General features: G+C 41.2%; 1 protein-coding gene across 3 annotated transcripts in view; it reads right to left on the bottom strand.

Moving 5' to 3' along the window:
- Positions 1-15,718, bottom strand: part of dgkb (diacylglycerol kinase, beta) — a 266,844-nt gene that overhangs the window by 58,273 nt on the left and 192,853 nt on the right. The gene's annotated exons all lie outside the window — the stretch shown is intronic.

Raw genomic sequence — 15,718 nt, 5'->3', positions numbered from 1 at the left:
CAACACTCTGTAAACGTTTGGGAACTGAGGAGACACATTTTTTTAAGCTTCTCAGGTGGAATTATTTCCCATTCTTGCTTGATGTACAGCTTAAGTTGTTCAACAGTCCAAGGGTCTCCGTTGTGGTATTTTAGGCTTCATAATGCGCCACACATTTTCAATGGGAGACAGGTCTGGACTACAGGCAGGCCAGTCTAGTACCCGCACTCTTTTACTATGAAGCCACGTTGATGTAACACGTGGCTTGGCATTGTCTTGCTGAAATAAGCAGGGGCGTCCATGGTAACGTTGCTTGGATGGCAACATATGTTGCTCCAAAACCTGTATGTACCTTTCAGCATTAATGGCGCCTTCTTGGTTCCCAAACCTTAACTGAGTGTTGTTAAAAGGAAAGGACATGTAACACAGTGGTAAAAATGCCCCTGTGCCAACTTTTTTGCAATGTGTTGCTGCCATTCAATTCTAAGTTACTGATTATTTGCAAAAAAAAAACCAAGTTTCTCAGTTCGAACATGAAATATTTTGTCTTTGCAGTCTATTCAATTGAATATAAGTTAAAAATGATTTGCAAATCATTGTATTCTATTTTTATTTACGAATTACACAACGTGCCAACTTTACTGGATTTGGGTTTGTGGATACTTTGGCGACACACAGTTATGGTTGTTCGGGCTTTGGCAACTTTTGATTTCAACAATGTAAAAAAGATCAATGCCAGGACACAAAATTAACTTTTTCACCAGTGCACTTAATGCTTCATTTTAATACTAATATTTGTACGGCTGTCTATTTTATTATCTTGACAATCACTTTGCCACTTATTTTGGTCACAATGTGTTCCTGTGACACCAGCACCAGCTCTGCCAGTTGGGCTGACAGCAGCCGCCGGGGGTGGCGGCACAATGACACTTGAGGAATGACCCGCCTTTCTGTCATGTACAGTTGCTACCGCAAGTAGCTCTCCTGGGTTGTAATAATAAATTGAGTAATCAAACAAGACTCCAAGCCTTTCCCATCCTTTTTGATAGGCTGGCATTTTTTAATTTAAAAGATTTCAAACCAAATATTACATCATTTTCACATTAAACTCTAACATGGCTGTGAGCAGGCTATTGTATGAACACATTTTGTTGTAAGTTACACAAATTATATTAATATTGGGGTTAATCACAGTCACCCGCCTCTTTTCAGTTTTACAAATACAAACCCCGTTTCCATATGAGTTGGGAAATTGTGTTAGATGTAAATATAAACAGAATACAATGATTTGCAAATCCTTTTCAACCCATATTCAGTTGAATGCACTACAAAGACAATATATTTGATGTTCAAACTTATAAACTTTATTTTTTTTTGCAAATAATAATTAACTTAGAATTTCATGGCTGCAACACGTGCCAAAGTAGTTGGGAAAGGGCATGTTCACCACTGTGTTACATCACCTTTTCTTTTAACAACACTCAATAAACGATTGGGGTCTGAGGAAACTAATTGTTGAAGCTTTGAAAGTGGAATTCTTTCCCATTCTTGTTTTATGTAGAGCTTCAGTCGTTCAACAGTCCGGGGTCTCCGCTGTCGTATTTTACGCTTCATAATGCGCCACACATTTTCGATGGGAGACAGGTCTAGACCGCAGGCGAGCCAGGAAAGTACCCGCACTCTTTTTTTTAACGAAGCCATGCTGTTGTAACACGTGCTGAATGTGGCTTGGCATTGTCTTGCTGAAATAAGCAGGGGCGTCCATGAAAAAGACGGCGCTTGGATGGCAGCAAAACCTGTATGTACCTTTCAGCATTAATGGCGCCTTCACAGATGTGTAAGTTACCCATGCCTTGGGCACTAATGCACCCCCATACCATCACAGATGCTGGCTTTTGAACTTTGCGTCGATAACAGTCTGGATGGTTTGCTTCCCCTTTGGTCCGGATGACACGATGTCGAATATTTCCAAAAACAATTTGAAATGTGGACTCGTCAGACCACAGAACACTTTTCCACTTTGCATCAGTCCATCTTAGATGATCTCGGGCCCAGAGAAGCCGGCGGCGTTTCTGGATGTTGTTGATAAATGGCTTTCACTTTGCATTGTAGAGCTTTAACTTGCACTTACAGATGTAGCGACCAACTGTATTTAGTGACAGTGGTTTTCTGAAGTGTTCCTGAGCCCATGTGGTGATATCATTTAGAGATTGATGTCGGTTTTTGATACAGTGCCGTCTGAGGGATCGAAGGTCACGGTCATTCAATGTTGGTTTCCGGCCATGGAGTGGAGTGATTTCTCCAGATTCTCTGAACCTTTTGATGATATTATGGACCGTAGATGTTGAAATCCCTAAATTTCTTGCAATTGCACTTTGAGAAACGTTGTCCTTAAACTGTTTGACTATTTGCTCACGCAGTTGTGGACAAAGGGGTGTACCTCGCCCCATCCTTTCTTGTGAAAGGCTGAGCATTTTTTGGGAAGCTGTTTTTATACCCAATCATGGCACTCACCTGTTCCCAATTAGCCTGCACACCTGTGGGATGTTCCAAATAAGTGTTTGATGAGCATTCCTCAACTTTATCAGTATTTATTGCCACCTTTCCCAACTTCTTTGACACGTGTTGCTGGCATCAAATTCTAAAGTTAATGATTATTTCCAAAAAGAAAAAAGTTTATCAGTTTGAACAACAAATATGTTGTTTTTGTAGCATATTCAACTGAATATGGGTTGAAAATGATTTGCAAATCATTGTATTCCGTTTATATTTACATCTAACACAATTTCCCAACTCATATGGAAACGGGGTTTGTAATTGCAGTGACAATCTTTTCAAACGTGGTGCAGTACGACAGCGAACTCTGTTGTTCGCTGGAAACACGAGAAAGAACCACCATCTACTGAACTGTGATTGGGCAGAGCGTGCATATTTCAGGCACATGGCTACTTCCATATGATTGCGACCCCCTTGAAAACAACATGCTGCATCTCAACGGGATATCCTGAATAAATGGAATTGATTTGCATCTATAAAGGGGCATGGCCTGGCCCGGGTCTAGGCGTGCCCAGCCACACAGACGTCTCGGATCAATTCCAGGTTTATTGCCATGTAACAAAGAAATGTGTCTGGATGTGTGCGTGCGTACACTTTAATAGATCTGAATTTTTTTTCTTGCGTACGCCGTTTTCTGGATTTGAACGTGTCTATTTTTAGTAGGAAATCTACACAGCTCTTCAAACATGAGGCCCAGATCAAGTCCTACAAGGCACAATACATTAAAACAACATTTAGAACTTGTTGAACTAGGTCCTGACATCGAGAAACTCAAACATAACATTGAAACAACATGCTTTTTGACAACGTAGTTAATGTTGGGTTCTGTCGTTGATTTGACCACTGAATTTTGGTAATTTCCCAACCAATATTCTACAACACAAACACAACATTGAAACAACATGCTTTTTGACTATGTTTAATCAATGTTGGTTTTCACGTTTTGAACATTGAATTTTGGTCATTTCCCAACCAATATTCTACAACACAAATACAACATTGAAACAACATGCTTTTTGACGACGTTTAATCAATGTTGGGTTCCGTTGTTTTGACCAGTGACGTGCGGTGAGGTTGATGGCTGGTGAGGCACTGACTTCATCACAGTCAGATTTACAAACATATGAACCCTAAAGAGTATCTTATTCACCATTTGATTGGCAACAGTTAACGGGTTATGTTTAAAAGCTCATACCAGCATTCTTCCCTGCTTGGCACTCAGCATCAAGGGTTGGAATTGGGGGTTAAATCACCAAAAATGATTCCCAGGCGCGGCGCCGCTGCTGCCCACTGCTCCCCTCCCCTCCCAAGGGGTGGACCAGGGGATGGGTCAAATGCAGAGGACACATTTCATTACACCTCGTGTGTGTGTGGCAATCATTGGTACTTTAACTTAACTTTAACTTTACACATACAAACTGTAGCACACAAAAAAGCACATTTAATAAAAAAAACGTTATTATGGTCTTACCTTTACTTAGAAATTAAGTCCATGCGCCGCAACTAAAGCCCTCACTTAAACTTTCCACGTGCAAGATTGAATCTATTTAAAAAAGTGTAACCGAGGGTTTATAAATGTCGCCTATACTGTATGAAACTACAAAATAACAAACACGGAGGCTCCAGTTTACACGAGGACCGCTTTATTTACCTTCTTTCAAAAACCTCCGCAACGTGACATCACTTCCGCTCTTAGAGCCTTCAAAATAAGAGCTCAAGGCATATACTGTATAACAGCGCATAACAGGAACTTAACATCACAAAGAGGAAAGCCCATGAAAATAGGTTACAAAAGTTATTTAATAAGAAGTCAAAAAGTGCAAAAACAATAATGTTCGTGTTGGAGGAGTTGTGAATTAGGTACACCTGCAGTCTGCAGGTGTATCTAATGTTGTGTCCCTGCAGTCATTCACAACTCCTCCAACACCAACATTATTGTTTTTGCACTTTTTGGCTTCTTATGAAATAATTTTTTTAAATAGATTCAATCTTACACGTGGAAAGTTTAAGTGTGGGCTTTGGTTGATATAACAATTCTACGGCGGGGGTGCAGGAGGCGAGCCTCAGCCAGTGCGTCTTTTGCAGCCGTTTTATGATCGCTCAGCACAAGAAATACTTTACACACATACAGTTGTTGACAAAATACACTGTACATTATATACCTCAGCTAACTAAACTATGGAAATGTATAATATAGTTCATATAGCAATACAGTCTCACTGCACAGCAGGCCAGCAGTTAGCCGAGTCATTGCGCAATCCATGTTGAGGCACTGAGTGACGTGCCTCAACTGGCTGCTGTTCACCGCACCGTCTCTTCTCAGTATTTGAACGGCAAATGTGAAAATTCAGCGATTTTGAATAAAAATAATCTAAAACTGGTGAAGTTAAATGGAAAATAACTTTATAGTATAATCACTGGATACATATAACAATTTAAATTTTTTTTTTTCTTTTTACATTTTTTTTCTTTCCATGATGGCAGGTGAGGCCCCGCCTCACCTGCCTCTAGTGACTGCACGTCACTGGTTTTGACCATTGAATTTTAGTCATTTCCCAACCAATATTCTACAACACAAATACAACGTTGAAACAACATACTTTTTGACGATGTTTATTCAATGTCAGGTTGTGACGTTGATTTGACCTTTAATATGTGTTGATTTCTCAACCAACAGCGTGGATCCAACAATGGACAATACAACTATTTTGCGATGTTGTTTCAAAGTCAGTTTTAAAGGACATGTATGTATAATCAACGTTGTATCAATTGTCTTGTGCCTGCTGGGGTATAAATAGAACTATTGTTATCTGCAAGACTTGTATCTGTACAATGTGTTTAACATACATTCACGGGCAAGCTACTTGGAAAATGTGGTAAGATAAGATACAAGTTACCCTGAATTAAATGTAGCAAATCTACAGGAGAAGCTATCCCCAGAGAATTGCTACATCAACACTAACACTCATTAGCTCCACGGACCCTCATTTGAAAGGATACGTCAGAGACCCCGATAAGAGAAAATGTACAGGTATTACGGCTCTAGCAGTGATTATCATCACCCATTCTAATTTCAGGGACCCCCAGTTTGACATGCATTAAGCTACATGGAATTCATATATATATGGGCCCACATGTATGATATCAATGTTAATGTTACTGAGAGTGTACAAATGGAACCAAATGGATTTAATAAGGGTCCATTACTATTAACTATCTGTCATGGACGGCGTGGCGCAGTGGAAGAATGGCCGTGCGCGACCCGAGGGTCCCTGGTTCAATCCCCACCTAGTACCAACCTCGTCATGTCCGTTGTGTCCTGAGCAAGACACTTCACCCTTGCTCCTGATGGGTGCTGGTTAGCGCCTTGCATGGCAGCTCCCTCCATCAGTGTGTGAATGTGTGTGTGAATGGGTAAATGTGGAAGTAGTGTCAAAGCGCTTTGAGTACCTTGAAGGTAGAAAAGCGCTATACAAGTACAACCCATTTATCATTTATTTATTTATTTATTTAGCTGGGCACACCAAACACCTCCTTCTGGGGTCCACACACCCCACTGTATGTATTTATCTTAGTTTGTCTTTTCTTTGTCTCACCTCTATAGTTTTATTAATTTTCTCTGCCTACTGTAAATAAAAACAGCAGCTTTATAGATCTTGACAAAAAAGTAAAAAGACTTGTGTGTTGTTTGTAATGGTTATGTGCAGTAAAACTTTTCATCAATTCAACTCATCTTAATGATGTGTCCTCTTAAATTGTGTTGGACGTCTTAGATATCGAGAGTAGTTTGGATGTTGGTTTTCCGAGCACCGTATTTTTCGGAGTATAAGTCGCTCCGGAGTGTAAGTGTCATTTTTTGGGAAAATGTATTTGATAAAACCCAACACCAAGAATAGACATTTGAAAGGCAATTTAAAATAAATAAAGAATAGTGAACTACAGGCGGAATAAGTGTACGTTATATGACACATAAATAACCAACTGAGAACGTGCCTGGTATGTTAACGTAACATATTATGGTTAGAGTCATTCAAATAACTATAACATATAGAACATGCTATACGTTTACCAAACAATCTGTCACTCCTAATCGCTAAATCCCATGAAATCTTATACGTCTAGTCTCTTACGTGAATAAGCTAAATAATATTATTTTATATTTTACGGTAATGTGTTAATAATTTCACACATAAGTCGCTCCTGAGTATAAGTCGCACCCCCGGCCAAACTACGAAAAAAACTGCGACTTATAGTCCGAAAAATATGGTAAACAATTAAACACGAAGGTTTTGGGAGTTGTTTTCCCTTAACCAGGCCTGGGCAATTATTTTGACTTGGGGGCCAGTATATCTATTTTTAGGAACACGAATACAAAACATATAGCACGGTGAAACAGGCGTTAGTGCATGTGCCTCACAATACGAAGGTCCTGAGTTCAATCCCGTGTTCGGGATCTTTCTGTGTGGAGTTTGCATGTTCTCCCCGTGACTGCGTGGGTTCCCTCCGGGTACTCCGACTTCCTCCCACCTCCAAAAACATGCACCTGGGGATAGGTTAATTAGCAACACTAAATTGGCCCTAGTGTGTGAATGTGAGTGTGAATGTTGTCTGTCTATCTGTGTTGGCCCTGCGATGAGGTGGCGACTTGTCCAGGGTGTAACCCGCCTTCCGCCCGAATGCAGCTGATATAGGCTCCAGTGCCCCCCGCGACCCCAAGAGGGACAAGCGGTAGAAAATGGATGGAGGGGATGGATGGATGAATGCTAAAAACGTTATGACAGACCGCCTTAAAATCGGAATGTAATTTTTAATTTTTTACTGAATGAGACACCCAGAATGTACATGACAATAAAGAATGTGGGATTTACAATATTAACTATAAACGATAAAACACTGAATATTGAGAACATATGAACGTCACACCTCACCCCTCTCAATCGACATAAATGCAACAAACACAGCGAAATATGAACGCGAAGGGTAAAAAAAAAAAAACCTGCCTACAATCTGATATGTCTGATACATCACTACGCTTTAGAACTTTGTTGTAAAAATCTCCTTCCGCTTCTGTCACTGACACGTGCATTTAAGGCTGGTCGCTCTGGAAACACTCTGTGGAAACACTCCCCACGCACGCTGCTTGGTGCCTTGTCTGAGCTACTATGACTTAGATTACCATAGAAAGTAGTATATCATGCAAAACCGCAGATTCCAACTATTGAAATACTTAAATCAAGACTTACGGTAATTTGAAAACATCACATCATAATGGCAGCTACAGTTTCAAACTTAAAGATCTAAAAAATATATTTTGGGAATGTCCGGCGGGCCAGATTGAAAAGCTTGACGTCTGCGGCCCTCGGGCCTTAATTTGCCCAGCTCTGCCCTAAACGCATGACAGTGTCTAAATATGGCTAAGTAGACGCATTAGTGTGGGTTCCCTGGGTGTTGTTTTCATCACTAAAAGAACAATCTGAATCCTTCTGCCATTTTCAAGTATGTTTTCTTTTCTTTTTTTTTGAGTCGTCAGCTTGAAGCGTCCCTCTTTCTCTGATTACCCCGTTGTCAGGTGGCGTGTCTGGTAAGATTTTACTCCCTGGTTTCGATGACCCACCTGTGATTAACCAGTCCGTAATGTTTCGCCCTAACCTTAGCCAATCGCGATTCATCATTCGTAAACCAACCAATCATCACAGATTTTCTAATACGTACACCAACCAATCATCATGGATTATCTCCGTATATTTTTGTTCCCCCCTGGATTTACAGTCCATTTTCCTTCTTTGTAGCTTGTAGTTTTGATGTAAGTGCCCTTGTTAGGTCTAAAAATAGCTAAGCTTTGGAAATACTACTGGTTCAAAAAGTAGCAAAGGCAATGCCGCGCTACTGGGAAATGTATTTAAGCTACGCAGCGTCGTTACATGTAGCGAGCTACTGCCCAACACTGACAACAAATGTCCAAGCAGTGGTCCTTGTGGAACTCCACCAGTGCTTGGGAAATGCTCCGAGCTTCTGATCCATGAATCAACCAAATAGTCTCTGTCACGAAGGCCGGACTTGGACTAATCTGAAACAGGAATTCTAATTTCTACTGAGGCGCAGATCACAGAAGAGTTTCCATCTTTCCGAGAGACAAGAAACAGCGGAATATCATTTATCTTCGAGCTGGAAAGGACAGGTGAAAAAAACAACAACAATGCTGACACACAGAAGTGAATACAGTAAAGAATGGCTCGACAAGGGGGATGTATTAGTATAAGCAGAGGAACAATCGCTGAATTATTGATTCCCTCATTAGGACTTTTGTCAGGACCATTTAGCCACTTTATAGATGGGCTTTCATTAGGGTACTTGCAAGGTAGCCCTACTCCCTGCTGATTTATCATGTGCAACACGGTCAATAGGGACGGGAGGGATGAGTAGCAAAGCAGGAAGACACAAGACGGTACACAGGCCAGAGTATGTTTGCGAGCAAACAACTCAGGGCAGCGTATTCATTGGTGATCTTGTGATTGTCTGCAACAACACTTGTCTATCAGCTGTGGGAATTAACCCCCTTAAAAACATCTACTGAACCCAATTTAGGCCTTAAGGCGCTAAAAGACGCGGTATGACAAGAGGCGACTCTCGTCAATTTGCACCACTTAACCTAACGAGCTGACACCATGGCAACAAATCACCTGGTGTTCATGTTCATTAGATAATTAGAGCATTCAACCAACTGGATCGGATTGTCATTTGTATGCTGACAACTGATGCCAAACACTGGATCCATCACAAAGACTGGTGGTGGGTTCTTCCTATACTCCGGTGACCGTAAGAATCATTGGAGAACTAGGTTACTGTTCTATACAGAATCAAACATGTGCACGTGTCTAAAAAAACAAAACAATTGAGGGAACCACCCTGGTAACAATTTGGGGCTTTACATTAATATCTGATATTTAAAGGCACTCTATTATGTACAAACCCCGTTTCCATATGAGTTGGGTAATTGTGTTATATAAACGGAATACAATGATTTGCAAATCCTTTTCAACCCATATTCAATTGAATGCACTACAAAGACAAGATATTTGATGTTCAAACTCATAAACTTGATTTTTTTTTTTGCAAATAATAATTAACTTAGAATTTCATGGCTTCAACACGTGCCAAAGTACTTGGGAAAGGGCATGTTCACCACTGTGTTACATGGCCTTTCCTTTTAACAACACTCAGTAAACGTTTGGGAACTGAGGAGACACATTTTTTTAAGCTTCTCAGGTGGAATTATTTCCCATTCTTGCTTGATGTACAGCTTAAGTTGTTCAACAGTCTGGGGGTCTCAGTTGTGGTACTTTAGGCTTCATAATGCGCCACACATTTTCAATGGGAGACAGGTCTGGACTACAGGCAGGCCAGTCTAGTACCCGCACTCTTTTACTATGAAGCCACGTTGATGTAACACGTGGGTTGGCATTGTCTTGCTGAAATAAGCAGGGGCGTCCATGGTAACGTTGCTTGGATGGCAACATATTTTGCTCCAAAACCGGTATGTACCTTTCAGCATTAATGGCGCCTTCACAGATGTGTAAGTTACCCATGTCTTGGGCATTAGTACACCCCCATACCATCACAGATGCTGGATTTTCAACTTTGCGCCTATAACAATCCGGATAGTTCTTTTCCTCTTTGGTCCGGAGGAGACGACGTCCACAGTTTCCAAAATCAATTTGAAATGTGGACTCGTCAGACCACAGAACACTTTTCCACTTTGTATCAGTCCATCTTAGATGAGCTCAGGCCCAGCGAAGCTGACGGCGTTTCTGGGTGTTGTTGATAAACGGTTTTCGCCTTGCATAGGAGTTTTAACTTGCACTTACACATGTAGCGACCAACTGTAGTTACTGACAGTGGGTCTCTGAAGTGTTCCTGAGCCCGTGTGGTGATATCCTTTACACACTGATGTCACTTGTTGATGCAGTACAGCCTGAGGGATCGAAGGTCATGGGCTTAGCTGCTTACGTGCAGTGATTTCTCCAGATTCTCTGAACCCTTTGATGATATTACGGACCGTAGATGGTGAAATCCCTAAATTCCTTGTAATAGTTGGTTGTATACATGTTTTCAAACATGTATACAGTTACAACATGATACATTTTGTATTTTACATACTTTCATTTTTCTTTACAACATGGAGTAGGAAGAAGCAAAGCTTATCTAATCCTTTTCCACTTCCTTGCAATTACTACCAGCTTTATGTTCACTTCCTGTTCTCAATTTGTCCCCAGTTTATCATGCATCAATGCATTCTACAGTAAATACAACAGTTCTCTTCATAACTAGTTAAGTCAGTTATCATTTACTTAATTAGATGAACAATACATTATTTGCAATAAGTCCAAGATGTCTGTCACACTTCTTTCTCCTTGTACTTTGTAAACACTTGGAGTTCATAGTGTGCCTTTTGATTATTGCCAGCCCAGTTCCTAATTAAAGACCTTCTCATCTGCACGTCGCCTACAGTCTCTGTATCCTGGGATCATGTCAACAACCGCCATGTGGTATCATGGCACTTAACATCACATCGTAAAATGACGGCAACTATTCCTTAATCAACTATAGACAAAAGAGTTAATAAGCTAACCCTAAGATGGATGTTGCATCCTTCGCAATGCGCGTGTGTGGGCTGCTGACATCATCGCGGCGCGCAAAGGCTGTCCCAATTCAAAAAGCTCCAAGTGTCTTTCGAATCCGACCTAAGAATGTGTCCCTTTCTCCCATTAGCAACGAGTGTACATGTCCTGTATCCTTCGCTTCCTTTCATATCCTAAGATCCTTTGTGCGCCCAGCTCTGAAAAAATATTTTCAAAATAGCGGCGCTATGCGGAGCGGAAAGAGCGACTTTAAAATTTAAGTATAGCTTTATTTATTCATAAAACTACTGTTGTTGCTTGTAGTAAATTCTATGGTATGGTTTTTCATACATTTTTGATACAGAAGTTCCTTTTTCTTTTTAAAATGCAGGTTACATGGTAAAATTGTTCTGTTTTGGGCGAGGGCAAGCACATATTAATTTGATTTTAATTAATTTCAATGGGTGAAGCGGTGTTGCAATACTAGTTTTTTGAGATATTGAGAAGCAATTACTTGTGTACCAAAGTACTTGTAAAACTACTATAATTTGTGACCTTCAATGGTGGATATAGACATATACATATTGTATGGGCCCATTCCCTTAAATTGTTGTCTTATTCAAAGCGGCTACATCTCTCTGGAGCATCATGAAAAGTTAATGACACTTCACGGGGGAGCGCTCAGGAGGTTAAAAAAACAATGCTGCCAAAAAACAAACGGGAGTGCACAACACAAACTTGAGCCACACAAGCTGTAATCCAACCAGCAGTGAACTGTATCAATGCAAATTGTGTGTTGATATTCGCCTCAGTTTGTCACATGATATCGCAGTTTGTCAAAATGATATCACAGTCGCTATAACTGCAAGATTTGATGTCAAGACAGAGGCAAAATCCTTAATTAAAGGAAATCTTTTGAATGAGTGGCAATCACATTGGGACATGAGTACAACAGCAAGGCACTTACATACAATACAAAACACAGTAAGAGCGGGAAAAACTGTAAGAGGGAGCACAAAAAAAGATGGAATCAAATCATCTACTAGATTCAAACACACCAGACTTAATAAGACATTGCCCCTTATAAGTAAACACCCAACAGGATTATGTGACAGCTAAAATGAGGTAGAGTCAATTGAACATCCAATCAATCATTCTGGGAACTACAGAAGAGAAAAGGAGAAAAGTAAAAGAGAACGTTAGAAGACATGGACAGGAGGAGGTTACTCTTAAAGCCGTACTAAGCAGCAACCAGAAAATTGTAGTGAAATTTCTAGAGGCGACAGGTTTATGGGATATCATTTAATATGGGGAGGTGTATATGTATGTATGTATGTATGTATGTGATGGAGGGACAAGGGAGGGAACTCTGGTTCACACTCCAATACAGTAGGTGGCGGTTATGCACCTTTAATGTTGAGCGCCCAGCCATAAAAGAAGAACAAAAAGCAGAATACGCAAAGAAAAGACACAACTCAGTCATTGTTGATAGACAAAACTAAAACAATGGAAACCTGATAGCTAACTTTTGTGTGGGATGTTCAAAATGACTGCGAGAGTGCGGACTAGAACCCTTGACAAAGACAAGGTACCAGACGCCATGATGCTTTATCATAAAACGGACATCTATATTTCAAAGAGCGGCGTTCACCACATCACTGCTTGCTCATGAAAAGTCTTGTCAAAGGCGATCTTCAGTGTAGCCTGACTGTCCGGAGGCCAGAGCACCTCTCTGTGCACTCCACAGCACCTTGCGCTAAAAACCTCCATTGATTTTTTTCCCCCTCTGACACTTAATCTAACCCACCATGATCTACGACCTTATTCTAGCACTAATTCCCTCTTTGATCAGCGGTGATAAATATCGCATTGACATAACCAACTCTTTGTGCGCCGCTTCAATGCACTTTTGTGTTTAACACGCCGCAGCCTAGAGCACTTAAAGTCCGCTTGGCAGTTTGAGAAACGACCCGGGAAGAAGCAACATGTACCGTAAATTCCGGACTATAAGCCGCTACTGTTTTCCTATGCTTTGAACCCTGCTGTTTATAAAACGGTGCGGCTAATTTATGGATTTTTCTTCCCTGACATCCATAATGCAAATAGTTTTTTAATGAAACACATATAAAGTCACCTAAAAGGTGTGTTATTGTTTGTATTAGGGAACCAGCTTTTGGATGAGTTCGCTCCCTGCATGTACTGCTGGGTGAATGTGAATTTCTTGCTGTTTAACGCTTTGAACCGGAAATATAAGTGCCGTTCTGACTTCTAATCGTCCACAGCGTTTCTACTTGTATGGATTCTTCATTCATCACTCCAAGCAAGTTTACAAGTTTTACAATATCAACGACTCCTGGAGTTGAACTTTTGCTTGCTTGCAGAACGGCCCCAGGCCTGTGGGCACTGCATCAACACACCCAAGACAATGGGCATATACACACACACACCCCTCCCCCACCCCACACCCTCACCACCGCTTGATTCCCCTTCGGCGTGATGGACGGCTGGCAGCGCTTCATAGCAGCAGTCGACCTCCAGGGCCCCCCCCCCCCCCTCTGTTGCGAGTTGTCATGATTAAATGTAACATGTTTATGTGTGCATGGCATGGAGGTTTTTTCCCACTCCAGACTAGGCCCCCTTAGGAGCCCAGTCTAGATTGTATTTTTTTTACTCATCTTCTTCCCCAGCGTTTTACCTTTTTCCCACCTTTTACGGGGCGCCTCGTGGCGACCCATCAGCGTTCCTGTTCTGTAACCCTGTACACTGATTGTTTGTCTAATCTTGAACGGGTTTGTGCTGAAAACATAGTTTTGTTGTACTTGTTGCAATGACAATAAAGATCTATCCTATCCTATCCTAAATAACTAAAACAATTCTTACTTACTAAACCGTCCCATGTGTGATGTCTGTAGGAGTGGTTTTATGCATAATTGTACGTGCTATCGTAATGTAATGAAGCTAGCATCGTTAGCATTAGCTAATACGCTAACACATTTACGAGTGTGTTAGTAATATTAATATACAATGGCATTCTTTTTTAATTGTTTCAGTTTCACAACTTCCTCAGTAAATTCACCAAAACGTAACCGTGGAGTTATTGAGTCTGTTTAGCTGACTGGAGAGCTAGCTTCTGCAGCTGGTGGCTCCATGACGATGACTTCTGTTTTGTTTGTCCAGCCGTTTTACTGCCGTATTACAGACACTGTTTAGAAAAAATTAAGGTATGTAAATAAACATTTACAAAATCTTTCTGTGTAAATAACTAATTTCGCAAAGTACATATCTGCAGCTGATAGTCCGGTGCAGCTAATTTATAGAAAACTATATTTTTTTCTCACATTTAGTGGGTGCAGCTTATATACCGATGCACTTTCCAGTCAGGAAAGTACAGTATTTTTTTTTTATCCCGCAATGAATGACCAGTGTGCCTTGAACCAAACGTACTACGTCTATATGGACCATGGCACTGATCCACTCATGGCTGAGGGAAGCTGAGGACGAGTGAAGTGTCCTCAGAAGGGCAGGTAAACGTGTCTGTGCTCCCACTGAGGGGCAGACAGGGCCACAGGTGAGATACTTCTAAATTACACACAAGTGGTCATTAATTATAGATGACACTTTGGTCGCATAAACGATTTCATCCCTTAAATGAGGTCCGAGGGCGCCCGCCGCTGAAGTCCACCGTGCACGTGTCGGGTTGCATGTGTAATTTAGAGCGCCACAGCGGGAAACATGCGCACACACACACACACACGCACGCACGCACGCACGCATGCACGCGCGCGCACGCACACACACACACACACACACACACTCTTTAGTCGCGCTGCACCATCGAGCACATGGCGGTGCTTTGATGAACTCGCTCATTATGCTAAAGAGCGCTCCATGCCTGGGCTTCCCTGCGCCTTTAGGAAAGGTTAACTCGGGATGGTTACACAGCACAGCCAGAGCCTGTGGGCTCATAAGGGGCAGGGCGTCCCGGGAGGGGCACGCTGGTGCTGTTAGATGTCTGAGCACCTGAAATAGATGCAGCCCAAATATCAGGTGAAACATCAAGGTACTGGTGAGGACGAGCACTTTAGCAACAAATTAGGGGGAAATCAGCAGTTTTTCCTTTAAAGCTGCAGTATGTCACTGGCTCCCAGATACAATAGCTATAAGAACTCTGGGGATGTCCCGATCCAATATTGATATCGGCCTTGATATCAGCAAAACAAAGTATCGGATGATATTGGCTTGCATGTAAAATGTGCTCTGATACAAGCAGTCCTGCAGCATATTTACTCTTGCAAACCTGGACAGTCAGTTAACATCTATATGTCCTCCAATAATTGTCTTGTATTTTAGTCAAGTCATTTACAAAAGGTGACTATATTAGGTTGTAGGCTACTAGGAGCTAGCAGCTACACAACAGCTTGGCACACTATGACACACAAGCTATACATACGTAATAAGTGTCCTTAATTGAACAATATTGCGGTCTAAAACAGCACGTTTGACAAAATAAACAAGTATTAAATAATTACATTTGAATATTACTTACACATACAAAGTCTCCATGG

The sequence above is a fragment of the Nerophis lumbriciformis genome, linkage group LG04 (genome assembly GCF_033978685.3).
Source record: "Nerophis lumbriciformis linkage group LG04, RoL_Nlum_v2.1, whole genome shotgun sequence".
Taxonomy (NCBI): domain Eukaryota; kingdom Metazoa; phylum Chordata; class Actinopteri; order Syngnathiformes; family Syngnathidae; genus Nerophis; species Nerophis lumbriciformis.
This window is presented reverse-complemented; position numbering and strand designations above follow the sequence as displayed.